Source organism: Thunnus maccoyii, chromosome 3 (genome assembly GCF_910596095.1).
Source record: "Thunnus maccoyii chromosome 3, fThuMac1.1, whole genome shotgun sequence".
Lineage (NCBI taxonomy): Eukaryota > Metazoa > Chordata > Actinopteri > Scombriformes > Scombridae > Thunnus > Thunnus maccoyii.
Genome location: NC_056535.1, coordinates 30,696,078 through 30,716,453, shown reverse-complemented (window position 1 = coordinate 30,716,453; position 20,376 = coordinate 30,696,078). Strand labels below are relative to the sequence as shown.

The 20,376-nt window shown below is 38.2% G+C and overlaps 1 protein-coding gene across 4 annotated transcripts in view; it reads right to left on the bottom strand.

Annotated features, from left to right (window-relative positions):
• raly (RALY heterogeneous nuclear ribonucleoprotein) overlaps positions 1-20,376 on the bottom strand; it is a 127,781-nt gene that overhangs the window by 48,402 nt on the left and 59,003 nt on the right. The window lies entirely within an intron of this gene.

The following is a 20,376-nucleotide window of genomic DNA, read 5'->3' as shown; positions in this document are numbered from 1 at the left end:
TGAATCAACTATAAATCATAAAATGAATATATAATATTTGTCGCAAAGTAGAGTAAACATGATACTTTACATGCATTTTCACACCTGTTATTCAAAAACTGTTGCCTCACCACAAACAAAACAAGCCCTGCTTCTACTGTAGTTCTCAATCACAGAGCAATTTGCAGCAGAGTATTTACATTGAATATAGGCTAGTGAACACTGGTTTTGATCTTGGAGCATTGTTACAAAAGATTCATGAATGAATGAAGAGGAAAAAATAATTCTTGAGTGAAGTGGTTATCAGCACTGAAGGGACAAAGCAGATAAGAAACACATCTAATAACTGAAGTAGCACCTTCCCTTCTGCACAAACCTCAGTGAAACATTGAGTTTTCCTCCAATTAGAGATTCTGTTCACAAATTACATGACCCGTACCACATACGCTGATCTTCTGACTTCTCAGCTCATCTCCATAATGTTTTTCCAGTTGAACAGGAAAGTTTAAACAGCTGCAGTCAAATTCAAATATCTTATTGCATGAAAGCAAAAAAAGAAAAAGAACAACAAACAAGTTTGCTCTGATCAGGCAAGTTGCAGCCGACCAAACCACCACTGCTTCATCACGAGACAAGCTCAATTGATCACAGAGCAGGATTTGAAAACCAAATTTTTTCCCTTCATCCACATAACTGATGAACACAAGTTTAGAAGACACAAGGATAAGGAAGGGGAAGGATAGGGATGTGGACAAGAGGCAATGGAGGCTAAAGGGAAACAGATTACACAGGAGTAAGAGAAGAGAGTGATGAGGGAGATGAGTACAGAGGAGGAGAGGGGAGGGAAGGCATGAAGAATGTGGAGGGCATTAAGAGATGAAAGAATAGAAAAATAAAAACGAGAGAGGAGATGGAGGGACAGAAACAGAAACAGAGGAGAAAAAGTAACAGTTGAATTAAATTAAATTTCAATCAATTATGAAAATGCATTAAATTTATTTATACTACTCATTAAATGATCTTTATACCTTAAAGTCACTGTTTGAGGCTTCTTAATGTTCACCCCTCACCATCAAATTTAACAAAACCTACATGTGACCCTCCTATCACAGGTTCTGACCTTATTGCCTACATGAACTGTTAACCAAAGAGTGACTTCTTCACCTGAGATGTTTGATTTGAAAACTTTTTCAAGGCCAGAAAAAGTGAAAGTATCCTGTATTTGACAAGGAAAACTAGACAAAGGAAACATAATTTACATTACGTGAGGTATGTATTTGTTTCTTATCCCTTTAAGCATCTTGTGACCTCTCAGATTTCTCTCCCCACAAACCACTGGCTCAACAACCAGAATGAGTGTGAATACCAACTGAAAGTTAAAAAGCTTTTTTTTTCTAACATGCTGCTAAATGTTAATACATCTGACCGCAGATATGGGCTAAACTCACAGTAATGCTAACAATGCTAGCCCTGGATGCTTCATGCTACAGGATGCACATGCAGAACAGATCATAGATCATAGACCATAGATCATAGTGCTCCAGACCAGAGCGTGCAGGGTGAGGCAAACTCAGGCGAGGAACTCGACTGCCGGATGAAGACCTCAGCTGCTCCCTTCTCAGGATGCTGTAAAGCTCAGGGGATTAATGACTCATTTGAAACATGTTTTATCACTGCTTCCTTCTTGGCATTCAGATAAAAACTTGGCATTTTATAGAAAGCTGAGAGACTCATGTAAATGAGAGAGTGACTCATCTAAAGTACAGATAGTACAGTAGTGGGATGAAATCTGACAGATGAGTCAGCAGAGAGGAGGAGGAACAACTTATGGTTTGTTGTTCTGGCAACAGGAACTTCTTTACTTCAGGAGACAGAAAGCAGCACTGAGTAATGCAGTTGGAGCTGTTGAAAGAGTTAAACGTTTCTTCATTTTTAGCGTGTATTTATCTTCTGTTCTTTTTTCTATTTTTCTCATTTGTTTCCCATCTTTGTGATCTGTCACTATCGTCTGCCTCCTATATGACGTCCTGTGGAGGGTGAAGACAGACATCTCTGATACAAACTGAGTCTCCCAGAGCGACTTGAAACTTTGAACAAGTCAGACTTAATTCACAAAAATGAGGACTTGTGACTTGACATGGACCTTGACTACTTGAGAATAAAGACTTGACTTGATGATTTTGCTTTTTTATCTGGAAAAATTCTGGAACAATAAAAAATAAATAAGACAGCGACAGGCAGGTCTTACACACGTCTTAGCAGTGGTATTTGATTGACAGTTGACAGTTGAGCGGGGTGTGGTTTCAGCGCATTCAGTGGACACGCCCACAGTGTTTGATTTTTCACGATTTTGAAGCCTAATTTTATATACTTGGTGATTTTTTTAATCATTCAAATTTGGCAGGGTTGTTAATAACACACTTCCCTGTGGTGTGTCAAACTCAGAAGACATATTTATTGTTGCTTTACAGAGACTTTAAATTTTTATTTATTAGGCCTATAGAGGACTTTGTAATGTAAAAAGTTACCATTCACAGCTTGAATAAAATGAGAAACTCCTGCACACTAGCTTGCTCACTGCTGGAATATTTATTAATTTATGATGTTTCGATCTGTCCGACCTTCATCAGACAGTCAGAGGAAAACACAACTTTCCTCTGACACATCTGTGATGTATTCAGGTTTTTGGGGTTTTTTTTTTGTTTTGAAGGACTATTTACAGCTTTGAAATGTAAATGCTGTATCCTTCAGTGATAACCCATTAGAGACCTGAAAGACGTCTTGACTTAATTAAACAAACTTTGCTTAATTAAGTCAACATGTCAACACAACAACAACAACTTAAAATGCTCTGTAGTCCCCAGAAGCAGCTTCATTTTGCTTGAGGAGTTAATGTACATAGAGGTTCATGTCTTAGAAAATGCCTCTAAATTACAATGGAAAATTAGCTTTTAAGAAAAAGAAAATCTACAGTACCAGATTTAAAAACAGTTTGAACAGCAACACTTTTTTTCTGTTTTGTGTTTCAGGTTCTTTCAGGCACTTGAGACACAACTTTTGTGTCAGATTTTTCAGAGCAACTTTGATACTGACTTGATACTGAACTCAACAGCACTTACATAAGCACTGTAAAATATCCCAGTACATCTCAGCACCACTGAGAGAAAAAGAACAAAAACTCTACAGGAACTAAAACATATTCAAAAACTATCTCAAAAACAAAACAAAGGGAAATCAAATATTGCATGCACTTTGAAAAAGATTTTTAAAAAACTCTGAATATCAAGATATCATATATATTCTGAAAATCATGCACATAGAAATACAATATACTGTAAATGAGTGGGGTATTCAAAATATGAAAAATATCATACACATACACAAGATCTCTCTAAGGACACTTTCAAACCTGCTGCTGTCTAGTCCAGTTGATGTGGACTCCGGTTCATTTTCTCCTTTGGTACAAATCATTTGCACAAATATAAATGCAACAATCATACTGTTGTTGGTTCTGATCAATATCTGGGAGACCCATTAGAGGAAGTGGTCTGTTTTGGTCGGATCACAAACTAATGAGTGATTTGTGTGGGAGCGTAATCTAACTTCAATCTGACCACGCTTTGCATGCTGGGATGTGGATGAAAGAAATCAACCAGTTTCTAGCAGCTAGCTGTAGAATGAATTGAGATCTGACCTGAACTAGTAACCATACAGTATGTTGTTTTCTTGATATTTGGGCAGAGAGGTCCTTCTTCAGGACCTTCTTCCTGTGTTTACTTCCTTGTTCCCACTGCAGAGACATCTAACCGAACAGAGCGAACGTTCTCACAGGACTTTTAGTGATGTAGTTTTGGTTCACTTTCATTTTTTCTGTGTGAAAAGAAACTGAACCAACAACTTTACAAACTCTTCAATGCTCCCAATTTTCAAGCAGGTTAAAAAAATCCCCTTACTCTCTTTCTTTGCACTTCAAAGTGTGTGGATACTAAAATATTTCACCCATATGTGGGTGAAATCGTCATTAATCTGCTGCCTTCACTCCTTTCAGGAGGCTTTTCAGATTTCAAGGATCCGTCCACATACTTTTATACAGTATTTCCGAGACCAGGAGCCTGCTTGCAGTGTGGTGTCCAAAATACTAGTCCCCACAATGTGTGTGTGTGTCTGTGTGTGTGTGTGTGTGAGTGCTTAATACAGAACTTAATACAGAATAGATTTTTCAGATCTGCAACTCAAGCAAAGGTAAAAAGTTAAAAAGTTAAAGCAATTTTCTTGCGTGTGTGTGGCTCGTCCTTTCTACCTGACCTTCCTAGTAACAAAGCCATCTTAAACCTGGTTGGTGAAACTCTAATGAATCAAATTGAGCTTGGCCCTGATGGACCTTTGTGTGTGTATGTGTGTATGTTTCAGAGGTCAACATTTAGTGGACAATATAATACAGTGGATCCAGCAAATCTGCTGTGTGTGTGTGTGTGGTGAGTGGGAGAGACACACACATGAAGTTGCGGGCAGTGGCTGCATTAAGAGTCGTTTATGCTGCAAGTAGGCTGCTCTCTCTCTCTCTCTCTCCAATTCCAACTAAAGCCTCTACTGCAGTTTCATCTAGCACCAGTGCGCTGATGTTAGATTAATAATAGTTTATTAAATAATACTGACACAATGTCATCTCAGTAGCTTTTTTCTGCAGCTTTCAACTGCATCTCATCGTTCTCATCAAACGACAATTTAGTCCATACTTAGTGCCATACTTAGGTCACATGATGACAACTCAGCCATCTCTACCTGCGGGTAAAGACTGTGAGATGCAACTGATAACTCTGGAAAAAGTTATTGCTGGAGTTTTAATAAGGATTATTTTTAAACTAGTATTCAATTAAGATTGAAATCTACCACATACTGTCAGCCCAAACTTTTATCAGGCAATAAAATATCTTAAGAAAGAATCTGTATGACAGATCAAGTATAAGATAGCCCACTGTTTTAGGAATTACAGCTATATTAGACATTTTGTACTGCATGGTTTACATGCACTGCCAATGCAGGAAGAAGTGTGTCCTTTATATTGTGAGGTGGAAAGTGATAGTGTGGATGTGGGGTGGTGGGTAGTTATGTGACAAATCAGAACTGCCATACTTCCTGAACCTTAACCAAGTCTAACTATACCCTAACTCAGTGGTTCCCAAACCTTTTCTGCAGGGCCCCCCTTTTGTAGATTAAAATATTTTCATAAACACACTCTCAGACACATCCTTTCCTTGCAGACTCCTATAGATTTTATTTGAAATTTGTCTGTAATTAATACAGAACTGCAACTTCTTTTGAAAAAACTAAATAAGGAACAAGTCACTTTTAGAGTGGAAGCATTAAAAGTGACACTGCAGCATGCATGTCCTAATGTTTTACTTGGTGACAGCGTTCATTGATTTCAACAGATTTTGACAAAATTGTTTCTCTGCACAAACATGGCACGTTTATCAACTCCCTGAAAATAAACACAAACCTGAACATTCCCTCTGCAAGAATTACACTTGTAGCTCTGCAATCTTTTCAGTGACTGGTGTGGGCTTGCTTTGTGCTGCGGATTTTCTCAAATCAGGGGTGTAGCCGTGAGATTGCAACTCTTAGCTCACTTACATTGTCCAGCTTTGATATGTACTTTGTCTTGATTGAGGCAACTGCAGAAAAACCTATCTCACACAGGTAGGATGTGACAAAAGAAAGGAGTGTGGCCAGGGCTCTCCTGCCTAGCAGTGGATCATCCTTTTCCACTCCAATCCAAACTGCAGCCTCAATGTTAAATCAGAGGTGACATCAATGAACTGTTCCTCTCCTGTGGTGCTGAAGTCAGCAGCTGGTGTTGCACTGAAGGAGTCTCTGAGTCATATTTTACAGGATCCTGCACTGGGAAATACCTCTGGAGATGTTTTTGTAGATCAGAGATATGAGTTTTAATACATGGGATCACTGTGTTCTGCAGCTTGTTAACCTCAATGAATGATTTCAAGGCCTCAAATGAGTCTATATTCCCCTCTTTCACTTGCTGCTCCCACATCTCCAGTTTTCTTGTGAATGATGCGATTTTATCTGCCAGCTGTGGAAGGTGTGTGTTGGTGCCCTGCATCTGCAATTTTAGTTCATTGAGTTTTTGAAATATGTCACTGAGGTATGCAAGTTTCATGAGGAATTTGTTATTTTTATACTTGTGGGCAAGTTCATTACCCTCTTCCTCCAAGAAGATTCTGATCTCATCTCGCAATTCAAACACCCTAGATAAAACTTTTGCTGTGAAACAAAACAGCTGTGTGATCGGATCCCATTTCCTTGCACAATCCGGGCTTTGATGGGTCTTGTTTTGATGTATTTTACTGTGGCATTGATGTCTGTCATTACATCATTCAGCTCAGAACTCAGCTGTTTAGATGCCAATCCATCTTGGTGTAACATACTGTGTGTCCACTGCACATTGGTGGAAACATGCTTGACTTGCAGCCCCCCCCTCGTTTCCCAGTCATTGCCTATCTTGCCCATCTGTGCAGATCCCCACACAGTCCTCCCATTTCAGATCAGCCTCTTTCAAGTAAGTGTCAATGATTTTGAACAATTCGTCTGCAGTGGCTTTGTTAGTTACCCATTTGCAGAAAAGCAAATCATCCCTCAAATCATCAACATCAATGAATCTGATGTATTTTATCAATAAACAGTCTTTGTTACTGCATCCATCAGCAGAGCAAAACAGTTGTCTTGTCATTAAGCTGCACCTCATGATAGTATTATTTGGCAGAGGAATAGCCTTTACTGTTGCTTCATCAATGATAGTTGAAACCATATCAATAGCAGAAGGAAGTATTAATTCCTCAGCTATAGTGTGGGGCTTTTTACACTGAGCCACTCTGTAGGAGGTGAGTTGAGCATTTGAAGGCACAGATTCTGCTTTAGTAAAGCGACTCTGTTGTGCACAACAGTTGAGTAGTTTTTCTGTGAAGAAATCAACAGGTTTGTTTTCAGAATGTAAAGTCTCCAAGTGGCGTCTTAACTTGTTGGACTTCATAGTGTCAGAAGCTAATATTTTGAGACACACAACACACTGTGGTCCAAGGGCGAGATATGTTTCATCATATTTTCTTGTCTTTGTTTTGGTACTTGTGACGTTTGGTGTAAATTCATCATCTGCCTTACGTTTACCTGGCAGTCTTTTTCATAAACTTGTCAATGCTTTGCTGCCAGTGCAGAACCATGCATCATTTATCCTTGCTGCACCCCCCCATTTTATAATCCCCTCCCCCTCCCAGTTTGGGAACCACTGCCTTAACCAAAGTTCATTTGGCATTACCATGGTCATTTTTGAAAGAGATAATATTTGAGAGAATTTGAAAAGTGCTTGAATAGGATGTAAACAAACAAAAAACACATTGTCATTGACAGGGTTGTTGTAGTGGATACATGTTGCTGTCATGCTGCTTTTAATCATAGTATGGTACACATAGGTTAGGCAGGTTAGGGTACGCATATAATCTCTCATAGAAGGATCACACATACCAGTTTTTCACTGACGGAGAGACACAGTTGACCAGAATGCAATACTGCCACAGGATATGTTGGGTTTGGAGTGAGGGACACTGTTCCAGCATTATCAACACAATAAATCATTTACTCAACGTAATTGTTCAACTTACAACAACTCTGGGGATTCCTTTGAAAGTAACTCCTACACTGAGCATCACAAAATGAAAGTGATATTTATCTATTAAAGGGTGGATCTTCTTTGAAGAAATCCCACAATTCTGCTTTATGTAAAGGCATCTTCATCAGTATAAGAGGAGATACAAAGAACTTCTAAGTCATAGTAAATGCTTTCAGTATTCATTGAGCTTTACACTGAGATGAGCGTTACATGTTATCACTGTAAAGCTCTAAAAAAAAAAAAACCTTGTATAAGAAAATTAACCAATTTCCATAGAAAACAGCCTTTGGTGGAAAGAAGAACACCTCCTGTCTCTGAACTAACAGAGACTGTATACCCAAATGTTGAAGCCCAATGATCTCATGCTCTATAAGCAAATTAGCTTTAAAAGCTTACTCCTTTAGGGGCTTCATGGTTTGATCATACATGCATACATTAGCATAAAACAGGATAAAGCTTGTAAGCCCTACAAATGAATCAAAGAACTGACTTTGTGTGCAAATTGTAGCTTTTAAACTCAATGAGCTTCATGTCATAGGTGTATTGTTATTGTCAATTATCATCAAGACTTCCATTTCAGTTTTTCCCCTATGAGTGCTGCTGCTAAAATTTCACATGATCATTAGTAATATCAATAGGCTACTAATGATTCTCACTCACACACAATAACACCCTACGTCATCACAGCATTGTTTTGAGTCATTGACTAGTCCCAGAATCCTCCCTCTCCTTATTCTTAAAGGACATCTATGTGAAAGGTACTGTTATAAGAGTATCATAACTCCTTTAAGGAATAAGGCAGTGTGTAATGTGTGTGTGTAGTAAGTGTGTGGTTGAGTGAGTGTGAGAGAGCAAGCGGCAGAAAAGTGACAGTGGATGCGAGCGGAGCAGAGGAAAAGGTTAGCAGTAAGTTGTCAATCTGGCAGTAAATGTACAGTACAGGCTACAGAAAAGTCTTGTCTGTTGTTTCCCCAACTGCTGGGAAAGTGAAGGGGGGTTAGCTCAGAAGTTAGCGACAATGGGTTAGCCTAACCTCCCCAGACTCACTTAAAGTGGACTGACCTTTAAGGTGGACTAGCTATTCTCATTTTAATGTCAATCTCAGCTGCTCCTAAACAGAGAAGTGCTGGACTGCTGAGTATCTCCTGAGTTTTGCTTAGAAAAATCCATTAGTGCACATCTGTGATGCTTCTAAAAACACAAACTACTTGTAAGATAACATTTAAAGAAAACTTGTCCAGGGATTATCCATTCACTGGACAAAGAATAAGAAAACATCCTGCAATCTGTCTAGCTAGTCTAGATTGTGGGGTGTGCCACCAGAATAATTATATACTTTTACAATGTTTAATGACACTTAATAAATTAATACATTTACAAATATTTTATAACTTGAATAGCTAAAGGTGCATTTGAATTATGCATTAACAAATAACAAAATATAATTAAAAAAAACAGAGCTGCTCTGTTTTAAATTCTATTTTTAGGTGGCAAACAGCTTACGCGTCTTAATATTAAAGCTATCACTGTACAGAAACTGTAAGTGTTAAAGCAGGAAATCTGTTTTTACTCTCCAGTAAATAAATTATTAATTTGGAAATGTAATTATCTTTGTAAACCATGACTTAATAACGTGAAATTTGAATGCAAATGTAATTAATCAATTTATAATAGCGTTCTGTAAATGTATCAATTAATTCAGTAATTGTAATTAAACTGTATAACTTTATTATTCATATCCAACAGTGTTTTGAATTCTTTCTTATTTTTTGTCCCAGTTAAAACATATACTTATTATCACAGTGAAATCTGTAGAGCAAACCAGTCAGATCTCCACATCCACCTTTCTCAACTGCCCTCAACTGCAAATTACCAAACCTGCCAGCTGAAGTTGCTCTATCCAGCATGGATCAATGACGTCGCCAGAATCACACCACACATATTTGTGATATGCACTTATTCCAAGCTCTGTGTGTATATAATTAATGTTCAGATAAACTCTCCAGGTTAAATGATATGAATGCAGTAACATTTCTACCTTCTGAGTCACACTATGAGAAGAGAACTAGCAGCTTCATGGGCCTAGCTTTACATTCAAACGCGTGTTATTTCCTGAGTTTTTAATTAAAACTAACACTCATATAAGCAGCTTCTCTCTATGATTCTTTCTTTGTAGGATTAGCAATTAAAGCTAACACAACAGGCCATTGTGCATACACAATACAAATTCTGTCTTCAGCTGATTTCGGAAATATCACATTATGACTTCAGTACATGTGAACAACATGACAGAGTTAACATGACACAGACGCCATAGAAGTCCAAGATTATGGTTAGATGCTGATTTTTACATTGATCATTCAAATTCTTGATGCTCAAATTGGAACATTGCTGAATTTCAGTTTGCAGTGTGAGATTTAACATTAAAAGTTTCAAATTAGAAGCAATAATGACCACATGTTAAACATAAAAAAACTATTTTGAGGTGAACATTTATTATTTAAAACACCTATTTTTTTTCTGGATGAGTATCACACACATTATAACGAACACTTAAATGTAGCAAAAGAAGAAAAGACTGAAAAACATACTTACTTCCTCTCTTTGCTGGGAGCAAAATGCAAAATAAAAAAATAGGTCTGTAGATTAAATTACCCGGCTATAAAACTAAATGACATCAACCTTTGTAAGATTAGGTTTTTAAGACAAACACCTCCAGGGCTTCAGTGATCCTGTCATAATATGAACACATGGTGTGATTTTACATATTTTACCAGAGAAGAGAGATTAGGAGGTAAACACAGTCATCCTACATCTTCCTGCATTGTTTGCTCCCTGCTGTGCGGTTATTTCTCTGTATTGCTTTAGTATGCCTATGTTTAATTTATTTATACTGCCTGCTACATACAGCAAATTGCTGAAGCCCAGCTTTCAAATTTTAAAGTTCCACAGTTTGAAAGTTTGAAAGGGGATTATTTTCAATACACTGCTTATACAGATATTTTCCTTGACAATTCCCACTATCAGCAGATGGATTTAATGGTTGTTCAGCTATTAAATTAATTCTTGCACTGCAAACAAATCGTACTATGTCCAAATAGCTTAAAGTTAATTTGAAACAAAACAAATAGGTTAGATGTAAAAGCAGCCTAAATTATAAACAATAATAACAGAATATGTTTTGATTCCAAATGTGACCAAATACTGATCATGTGCCTCAATGAAGTGTTAGATAAAAAAGGAGAGAGATGCTGTCAGGAGGATTTTTTGGAGAGCAGTGAGAGTGGATGTGACGCAGCAGGGAGACGATAATGTGATGTACATAATAAAAAGTCGAGTTTTCAGCCTGGAAGACAAGGAGTGACTCCGCCCTCAGCGAGGGAAGGTCATTCCACCTCCGGGGAGCTGGCAAGGAGAAACACTTCATAATAATAAATAGAATGGACGAGACAGCAGCAGCTTTGGGATTAGATTCACTTCCATGAACTGTGCTTACAACACAAGGTGGTAATACTGTGATAGAATGAATCATTACAGTCAATATTCTCACAGCCAATAATGCTGATGTTATACCACTGAGGCTCTGTTATATATTCACATATAGCGCTGACCTTTAAAACTATAAGATAGCTTCTTCTCCGTGTCCTCAGAGGTTTGCATTTAAAACAGAACAACTTCTCTTTTTCTACAACTAGCTTGACCTGATGATGAAAACAATAAAAAAAACAAGCACCATACAAGCAGCAGACAAACAAAATGTAATTTTACATATGAATATAATGAAAAAAAGACCTGGAAAGCGACTCAAGTGATTTGAAGGAAAAAAACAAAAACACTGAAACAACAAAAGCTTTCAGTGACAAAACAGTACATTTATTTTGACATGTGTAAGACGCCCTGACCCGCATTTCATTCCTTGACCAACAAACTCTTGTTGATGCCTACTGAAATACACGTCCTAGATCTAAGCCTGTGCTTTGTTTGTGTCAAACTAATGTTCACCGTCATGTTGCCAGTGATAAACTCAAAGACACATACCAGCATCCCACATGCAGCGACCTGCAAAACTGCAGCATAAACCAACAGAACAAACCAACCAAAATAAAAGCATGCACTACTGGGTCAAATATGTTATTTTAGCTCGGCAGCAAGGGATCATATGATGAACATTTTGTCATCTGTCCATGTCCATGAGCATCCTAAAATGTGCATGTGAGTATGCTGATATGAGTGCAAGGATAAGCAATTAAACATGAATATTCCCAATGTAATTCTGTAGAATTCAGTGCACTTCCACTGTTCATGTCTGTTTATTAACTATATCCATAACAAAGCATACAAGGTGTATATTAGTGTCTAATAGGTATATATTAATCCATGTATCAATCTTTCTATGATAATGAATAACAAATTTCCTCCTTACTATTTCGCTCAAGTGCTGCCTCAGATCCTCACATTGGGTTTTCTGACTGTCCCTAAATCCTGGTTCAAGACCAAATGACCCGGATTTTACAGTCAGGGACCCAAACATTTAAAACTACATGCTTGACAATCCGAGGCTTTTAAATCGCTTCTAAAAAACACTTTTTAAAATTTTCTTTATTAATATTAACAGTAGCACTAATCACTATTCAATATTAGTCTATCTATCTACAGGGGGTGGGTGGAAGGACAAACACTGCAGTCTATTGCAATCTAAATCAATTTGCAATTGCAATAAACCCTGTAAAGCTTATAATACTTTTCTGGCGCTGTGTCAGAGAGCTATTGATTCAACTCTATGCTAATTTCTGAGGCTGTGTTGAAGTTGCACTGTATTGCATTAGATTGTGCAGGTGTTTGTATTTTTTTTTGTGTGTATGTGTGTATCTCGTCCATGTATCTGGGAGGATCGTGGTGCAGTTTTTGGATACAAATAATGATTGTCAAGCTGCGGCAAAAGGAGGCCAGCCAGCAGCATGTTGAGCTGGAGCAGCTCTCACCTGGATTCACCTCATCTGTGTCTCGTGTGAAAGGAAGACATGTAACATCTTGCCCATTCAGAGCAGCAGAACAGAAAAGTACTGATCTGAACCACCAGGAACATGGCCTTCACCCTGTTCAGGCAACACTGTGTGTGTGTGTGTGTGTGTGTGTGTGTGTGTGTGTGTGCTTGTGTGTGTGTGTATAAACGAGGGAGAGGGAAAGAAAGAAAGAGAGTCAATGTGTTTGGTGGAGATAACGAGACAGACCTAGACAAATGTGGTATAACGAGGAAATTATTTTCCTCTGCAAGAAAATGAGAGAGAGAGAGAGAGAGAGAGAGAGAGACTAATTTAGAGTCACAGGGTAATACGTTTGCCGTTGTTGTCATGGCATTTGTGTGCAATGTTGAATATTTGACCTTCAACTAGTCCAGTAATTACTATCTTCCGCCTCTCTGTCTCAAATGCACATTTGTTTGTACTTGTATACTTGCACTCACTGACAAAACACATGACAGTATGTATAAATATACAGAACAGGAGTGTCTGTATACATTTGTACACAACCAAGGCTGTTTTTCATGGTTTTGCCCTGGCCCCTTAGTTCCAATTAAGGGAAATTTTCAAGTTCAAGGAAGGGGCCTCTCTGGTTTCAACATGACAATGCTGAAACAGATTACTAAACCTTGTAGAAAGCCTGAAACCAAAAGGGTGGAGGCTTGAGAGTGGAGTTTTGGGATGAGATGTTCATCTATACAGTATATAGGTGAAATATTTGGAGCGTACATACCCCAACCTCGAGATCCGACCTGGACTAGCACAGCGAAGTAAGTTGCATTTGGCCAGAGGACCTTCTTCAGGAACTTAGTTCTTATGTTCACATTCTTGCTCCCACCTCAGACACAACTAACCAATGAGCGGAGTGGACGTTTTCAGATGACTTTTAGCAATTTACTTGAATTCTTTCTGTATGAAAAGAAACCAAATCAAGAGGAAAATGCAACAAGTGTACCAACTTATCCACTGATTCGGACCACAGCAAATGAACTATAAGGTTTTAAAAACGCCCTAAAACCATGTCTTAACCCTCAAATAGCCTCAATTTTTCTTTTTTAAATAACACATATTTCATTACCAAGATCCAAATAATTCAGAACACTAGGTCAAAGACAACATGTGTGTGAACGTATGTGTGTGAAATAATTCATATATTCATGCAACACATTAAATTTTCACACACCGACACACAGCATCCCTTCGTTGCTACTTGAAATTCTTTTAAACCCTCATTTCCACTCTGATCTATTCGTGTTGCCCTCTGACGCACACACACACACACACACACACACACTTGCACGCACACACACACAGAATTATTGCTTGAGGTAACAGCTGTGGCAAAAGGATAAACTCAGATCCATGAAACACACAGACAGACATACACACACACACACACACACTTGGGTTCTTGGCTCAATGCATAACTGAAGAGTCGAGCTAGAAGCCCCCAAGCAAGGCTGCAGGCAGGGCTGGCACAAATACACACATCACACAGACACACACGACAGGCCTCACGGAACACAAAATTCACATGGAAATTTTAGTAGAAATTCACACACAAACACATATGAAAATCACACACATCAAGACTCTGATTCAAGGAAATTCGACTGGAATAAGAGGACAAACACACACACACCTTGGTGGAAAACTGGAAACAGCACATCAAATTTTATACTTTTGTTTGGTTTGAACTTATATGCATGATGGATACATTCTTCTACATAAACAACAAAATACTTTAGAAAAACTTAAACATAAATATTAATTAATATTTCTTCAACCTTGGAATATTACAATATTATTTCAAATAAAAGCTCTTATTCAATTCTCACATACTTATGGCCGTATAGCGTAAGTCAACCTGACAATTTCAAGAACAGTTTTGGGGGAAAAAACGCCTTCAGGCTAGTGCGCTGTAGTACATTCTCTATCTCTTGGTCTTTATCTTTAGCCCTGTTTTTTATCTGATCCCTCCTGGCCTTCCCTCGTCTCTCTTGTCTCTCTGGCAGATCAGTGCAAAGTCAACTGAGTGTTACCACTTCAAATCTCTGGAGCCTGAGACTAGCCTGTATTCATGTCTAATATCTGAGATTTGGTGAACAGAGCAGAGAGACGTGGCTTTAGAGTCCAGAGCAAGAAAAAGGGAGAAAGTGAGAGATGATCCATCTGTTACTATAGTAAGAGTTTATAGTTACTGAACCATGTGTCTCTATAGAAACATGCTTAAACCTGAGGGTGATACAACTACAGTAAAGTCCATTAAAGATTTGTGAAACTCAAAATTTACTATTACAATCAGAGTCTTGAAACTTTTGCTCATATATACAAAAACCACAAACAGGTCTTTGACCACAATGACACAAACAGTATGAGCATTTTCTGCTCTGCCACCTCTGTGGTTAAAGTTTGGTTAAGATTAGGCAACTAAAACTACTTTGTTGATGTTAGGGAAAGATTGTAGTCATGGTTAAAAGACACCAACATTTGGGGGGGGTGCCCCAAATGTTGGTGGCTTAGAGGTTGTGTTGTGGCTTAGAGGTTGAGCCCTTAACATCCACCAGGTCGCTGGTGACCCGATTAAGCCAGTTGTAAGCGGCTTGGCATCACGCAGTAATGAGTAAAAGAAACTGGCACAATTTGGCCACTTGGAGACGTTTTGGAGAGGTTTGTGGTGACACCAGTGATGCCACAAACTAAAAACTCCCTAGCTCCCATAAGGTTAGGCCTAGAGGTCTGGAATTTTAAACAGATGTGCTTCACAAGATGTAGAAGGTATGTGGTGATTTACATAATTCTGGCATAAAGCATGTCCTAGTTATTGTTATACAAATATGACTCATTATAGACGAGGGCTAAAAACACTGCCTTTTAGCCACATGCTAACAGCACATTTCCAAAAAATAGAAGATGTTACATTTCAAATGAAGCCTAATACATGCATTTTGGCCTCACAGCTGTTAAAAGCTTTTCCATTTGGGTATGCCAAATAGTGGCATACATACAGGGCCTGTATGTATCAAGTGTCTCTTAAATGAGTAGGAAATCTGTCATAACTAGCCCAGAGGTATGCATATTCAGTCCTAGTTTCACTATTGGAACTAAAAGCATTTTTTAAACTTTCTTTATCCTATGAAATTACTAATATGCCCTGCAGGATTTCAGGATTTATGAGAACTGCAGAGCTGTAATTCTCAGACCGTTTCACAGTGTCAACCAGTTACTTGCTTTGTTTAATGTCTGTCTTTTTTCTTTTCAGATCCTGCCACTCCCACCTGCCTCATAATCCTGCCATCCCCCATCACTTGACCTCCCACTTCCCCTACCAGCCTATGTACTGAGCTACAACTCTTAGCTCCCAGCCATTTGCTTAGTCTTCCTAGTTTTTGACCCATTGCCTGCTCCTTTGACTCCAGTTTTCCAGCCTACTTCCCTTTTGGACAAGGTCGTCTTTTTTGTCTCTGCCTGCCTAGTTCTGGCTTTTGCTTATCTTTTGACCACAGATAAAGCTGAACATTTTATCTTATTTGTCTTGTGAGTTGTGCTTTTTGGGTTTAAACCTGTCTTACTGAGTCTTTACAGAGAGGTATAAAATAAAGCAATTTGATATAACATTACAAAAAGATGTTCATTGGATTGAAACCTTTTGCTATTGATTTTGTGTGGAATAATTATTCCATCTACAAACTTGTGCCCACACACGGACCAAACATTTCATATCATTCCATGAACATGACCTTCTACATTATAGTTAGACAAACAGCAGGTATAAAGATTTCCATTATGATGAAAACCTGTTTGTGCATCATTAACTTACTTTCGATTCACATGTTTTAAGTTTGAAATATTGCTGTTTATACGCATGTTTCAAGGGCAGAGCTGCAGGAACCTTGTCTCTCAGCAATGGACCAAATGAGTTTATCTCACTTACAACTTCAGCAGTTCAAATCTCAAAGTATTATTGAAATGATAACAATTCTTCCCTTTCTTAATAACATTAATAACGTCTTCCCTTCATCAAAGATTGGATTAGGAAACACTGACCCCTTACTGCTGTCTCTTCTCCAAAATCTGACCCTCCTTTGTTTGGCTTCTACAACTCATTTCACAATATTAAAGGAAAAATCCACTTAAACACCACTCTAAAACTGGTGGAAATGTACCTTTCATTTCTGGGTCCATTTTGTTGTTTGGTTGTTTGTTTTCCTTGAGGCAAAGTGGGCACCGCAAGAAGTATATTACAGCCTTTCATCACAAAAATAACTCCTCAAATGCTTTGAATATCACACAGAGATGATGTACATTTAATAATGTAAAAGCAACTTGAGGCTCTACTTTAAAACAAGAATCTTATTTCAATAATTTCCTCACTACAGGCAGTTCTTTGATAAATGTAACAATGCTATTCCACATGAAACCTCCCTGAAACAGACACAATTATCTGCCAGTGAAGTGACACAAATTGATTTATAATACAACCTTTGCATTTTATCTTCTCTGTGTCAGAATGATTTTCAATAACAGTAGAATTACTTACAAATTCATGTCCTGCAAACAGTGCTGAAAATTGGGATGTGACTAAGAGGTCAGAGAAACAAACAAATGACTAAAATGTTGCCTGTTTGATTCTCAGACTGGCAGAATAAATCTATGTATTGGGCAGTTTTAAGATGTAAATGTGTAACAGTGTGAGTGTGGAGATGCTGATTCTCAATGTTGTGTTGTCAATATTGAATAAGATGTATCTAGTCTTCTCACCAAAAAGCTAATTTGCCACCTTTGCATGAAGTAAATGTTGATATCAAAATATCAACTTTTTCTTGCTCCCATGGATTTATAACCTTGAAGAGACACGATTTGTATTACTCCACCAAAATAGTGTGGTTAAGTACAAATTTCTCCGAGATAAATACATTCCTTCAAAGGGGTTTAACGCTGGCATTGTGCCTAAAATTTGGTAATATGAATGTTTCCTCAGAATATAAAGAGTCTACGTGAAAGCTGTTCTCAGAGAACAGGCTTTGTGTGCAGCCAGAACCAAATGTGTGCGTCCACAGGAAGAAAAACCATATGAACACGTCCCTAAGAAGTTTCCTGTGGCATTCTTAACAAAGTAAGAGCAGAGAATAACTTTTTAGCCACACTTCGTTGATGAATGACTACTTGAGCGGACAGCCGATTGGAACAAGTCTGAAAGCAGGCCAGCAGGGTTAGAGTGAGCAGAGACGATCAAACTCTTGATTTGGACTCAAACAAACCAAACAAACAGTCTGAAAACGGCGTTTCAATCGAATCACTGTGATTAGTGGATTTAAACTCTGAATCGCAAAATAAACTTGTGCTGTGCTTAAATTCAAGTTTGATCAATTTGGCATGCAAATCTGCATTGTTGACCAATTGCAAACTCTTGATGTGCTGACCTTTGAGGAAACAGAGAGCTGGAAAGTTCAAAACGGAGAAATCTTTCATATCAGCTGTCAAATATTTATACTGACTGAGAAGCAATGCCAATAGACCTTCCTCTCCCTATCTATTTTGACATAAATGAAACAAACCATAACCAAGAAGTCACTCCATCAGGCTTCCACCACCACCTATTTTGCAAGGACATGCACATTAATTTTGCTTTACCACTATTAATAATATTCACAGGCATTAAATAGAGCAAGGTATTAGAGGAGAGATGAAATCAGTCAGTGAGTCTAACTAAGATAATGTCATTTACAGAACTGTTTTTTTAAAATATTGCATCATTGATGATTTTGAGGATATTAGGGCTTTTATTGCTACCCGCACACCTGACAGCCCACTGTTCACTGTTAGCTTCATCCCATCTGACTCTTCCATTCCCACTCAGGGCAACATTAGCCGTCTCCACAGCCTCCACAGGTTGCCTATAAATCATTGCCACGCAGGCCAACAGGCAGTAATAGAGACAGATAGTCTCTCTTAGACTGCATTAATGAACTGTTGTTCCTGGAATCAGGACAGCGGATAGACGGATCGATACTGCATTGTTTTCTGCTCCGCAATCACTGCAGACCCGACATCAGCTCCCTATTAGTTCAGGTAGGCAATTAATAAGAGGGCAATTTACTGAATCAACGATTAATTAAATAACGATTTTATAGATCCACAAGAATGAATGTTTCCGCCTCCGTTTTGAGTTGAGTGGAGGTTGAGCTGGCTCCGGTTCAGCTTTTCTTTAGATAAAAGATCTTACTGCTACTTCCTGTGGTTATTTTTCCATTTGGTTCCCTTTGTAGCCACCATTCGATTTACTGTAGATCACTTGAGGATGGATAAATGTTCTAGGTGGTCTGAAATGTTTTAGACCACCCGGGTTTATGAAAAACATGACTGAATAAACTCTTATCTTCCTGGTTGATTGGTGAAGTAAGAAAAAGAAAGGTTGATATGGGAATAAGAGCACTTCCACACAGAAACTGTCTGTTTTAAAGAATCACACAAGTGGTTTTGCATGTTTTCCTACAAATCACATACTTTACATCACAACCAAACCATGCTACTATATTTTAGAAATTGTAATGTATTTAATCTACCATTACTGGTCTCTACTGGCTTCTGTTAATGGACATACTATTGGAATTGCAGAAATTAATGAGAACAAATACCGGCCTGGAGCTGTAGGGAAATTTAAAGAAAATCTAAAACTCTACAGTGTTAATAGGAAAAGGCAGAAAATGCTGAATAAACATGATATGTATAGTTAAGGAGCCATTTTTTCCACAGAGATAGAAAGATATTATCTGCAACATCTGAGACAGGATGGAGATGGAGCATTTTGACCATTATTGATGTGTTCAAAACTGTGAAAATGATAGAACAAAGATCCAGCAGTTGTAAAAGCTAAATGTTATTATATCACACTGATAGTCCTGATAGGAAAATAAGAAGACTGCAGGAGAAATGAGAACAAGAGCAACTGAATAGAAATGAATGTAAAGTCAATAGAGGTTTTATTCAGTGACCAAACTTCCAGTTTTGACAGTGTTAGTTCACATCACACTCTAACATTTCCTCATTTTCTCTTCCTTTATCCCTCTTTTCTTTACTCTACTTCCTCCTTTCCTCACTTTCTCATTTTCTCTCCCCTTTATTACTCCTGTTTCTCCTACGACTCCATTCATTTCATTTTTTTGTAATTTTATACTCCTTTCTTATCCTTCTCCATCTACGTTTCTTCTTTATTATGCCTTTTCCTTTCTTCTCTCCTTCTCTTTCATCCTCTCTCATCTCTCCTTAATACCTTTCCTCCCTCCTCCTCTCCTACTCTCCCTCTCTTATTCTGTACTTCTCACTTCTCTCTTCATCCTCATGTCCATTTTTTCTCAAACTTCTTCAGCTTTACTCTCTTTTCACCCCGTTTCCACTCTCCCCACACATTCCTCTGTTCCCCCCTCCTCTCTTTTTTCTCATCTCTCCATCTCCTTCCCCTGTTTTCCTCCCTCTCCCCATAGTTCTTGTCCATCTTCGCGTCCTCTCTCTTTTCCTTTTACTCCTTTTTATTTTACATCCTCTCTCCGCCATCTTCCTTCAATTACCTTTTTTTTTTTTTTTTGCTTTTCACCAAACTGTTTCCTTTTCCTCTTATCTGCTCCTTTGCTCTCCACTTTTAATTCATCTCATCATCTTCACCTCCTCCCTGCTGCTTCCTTTTTCTCCTCGACC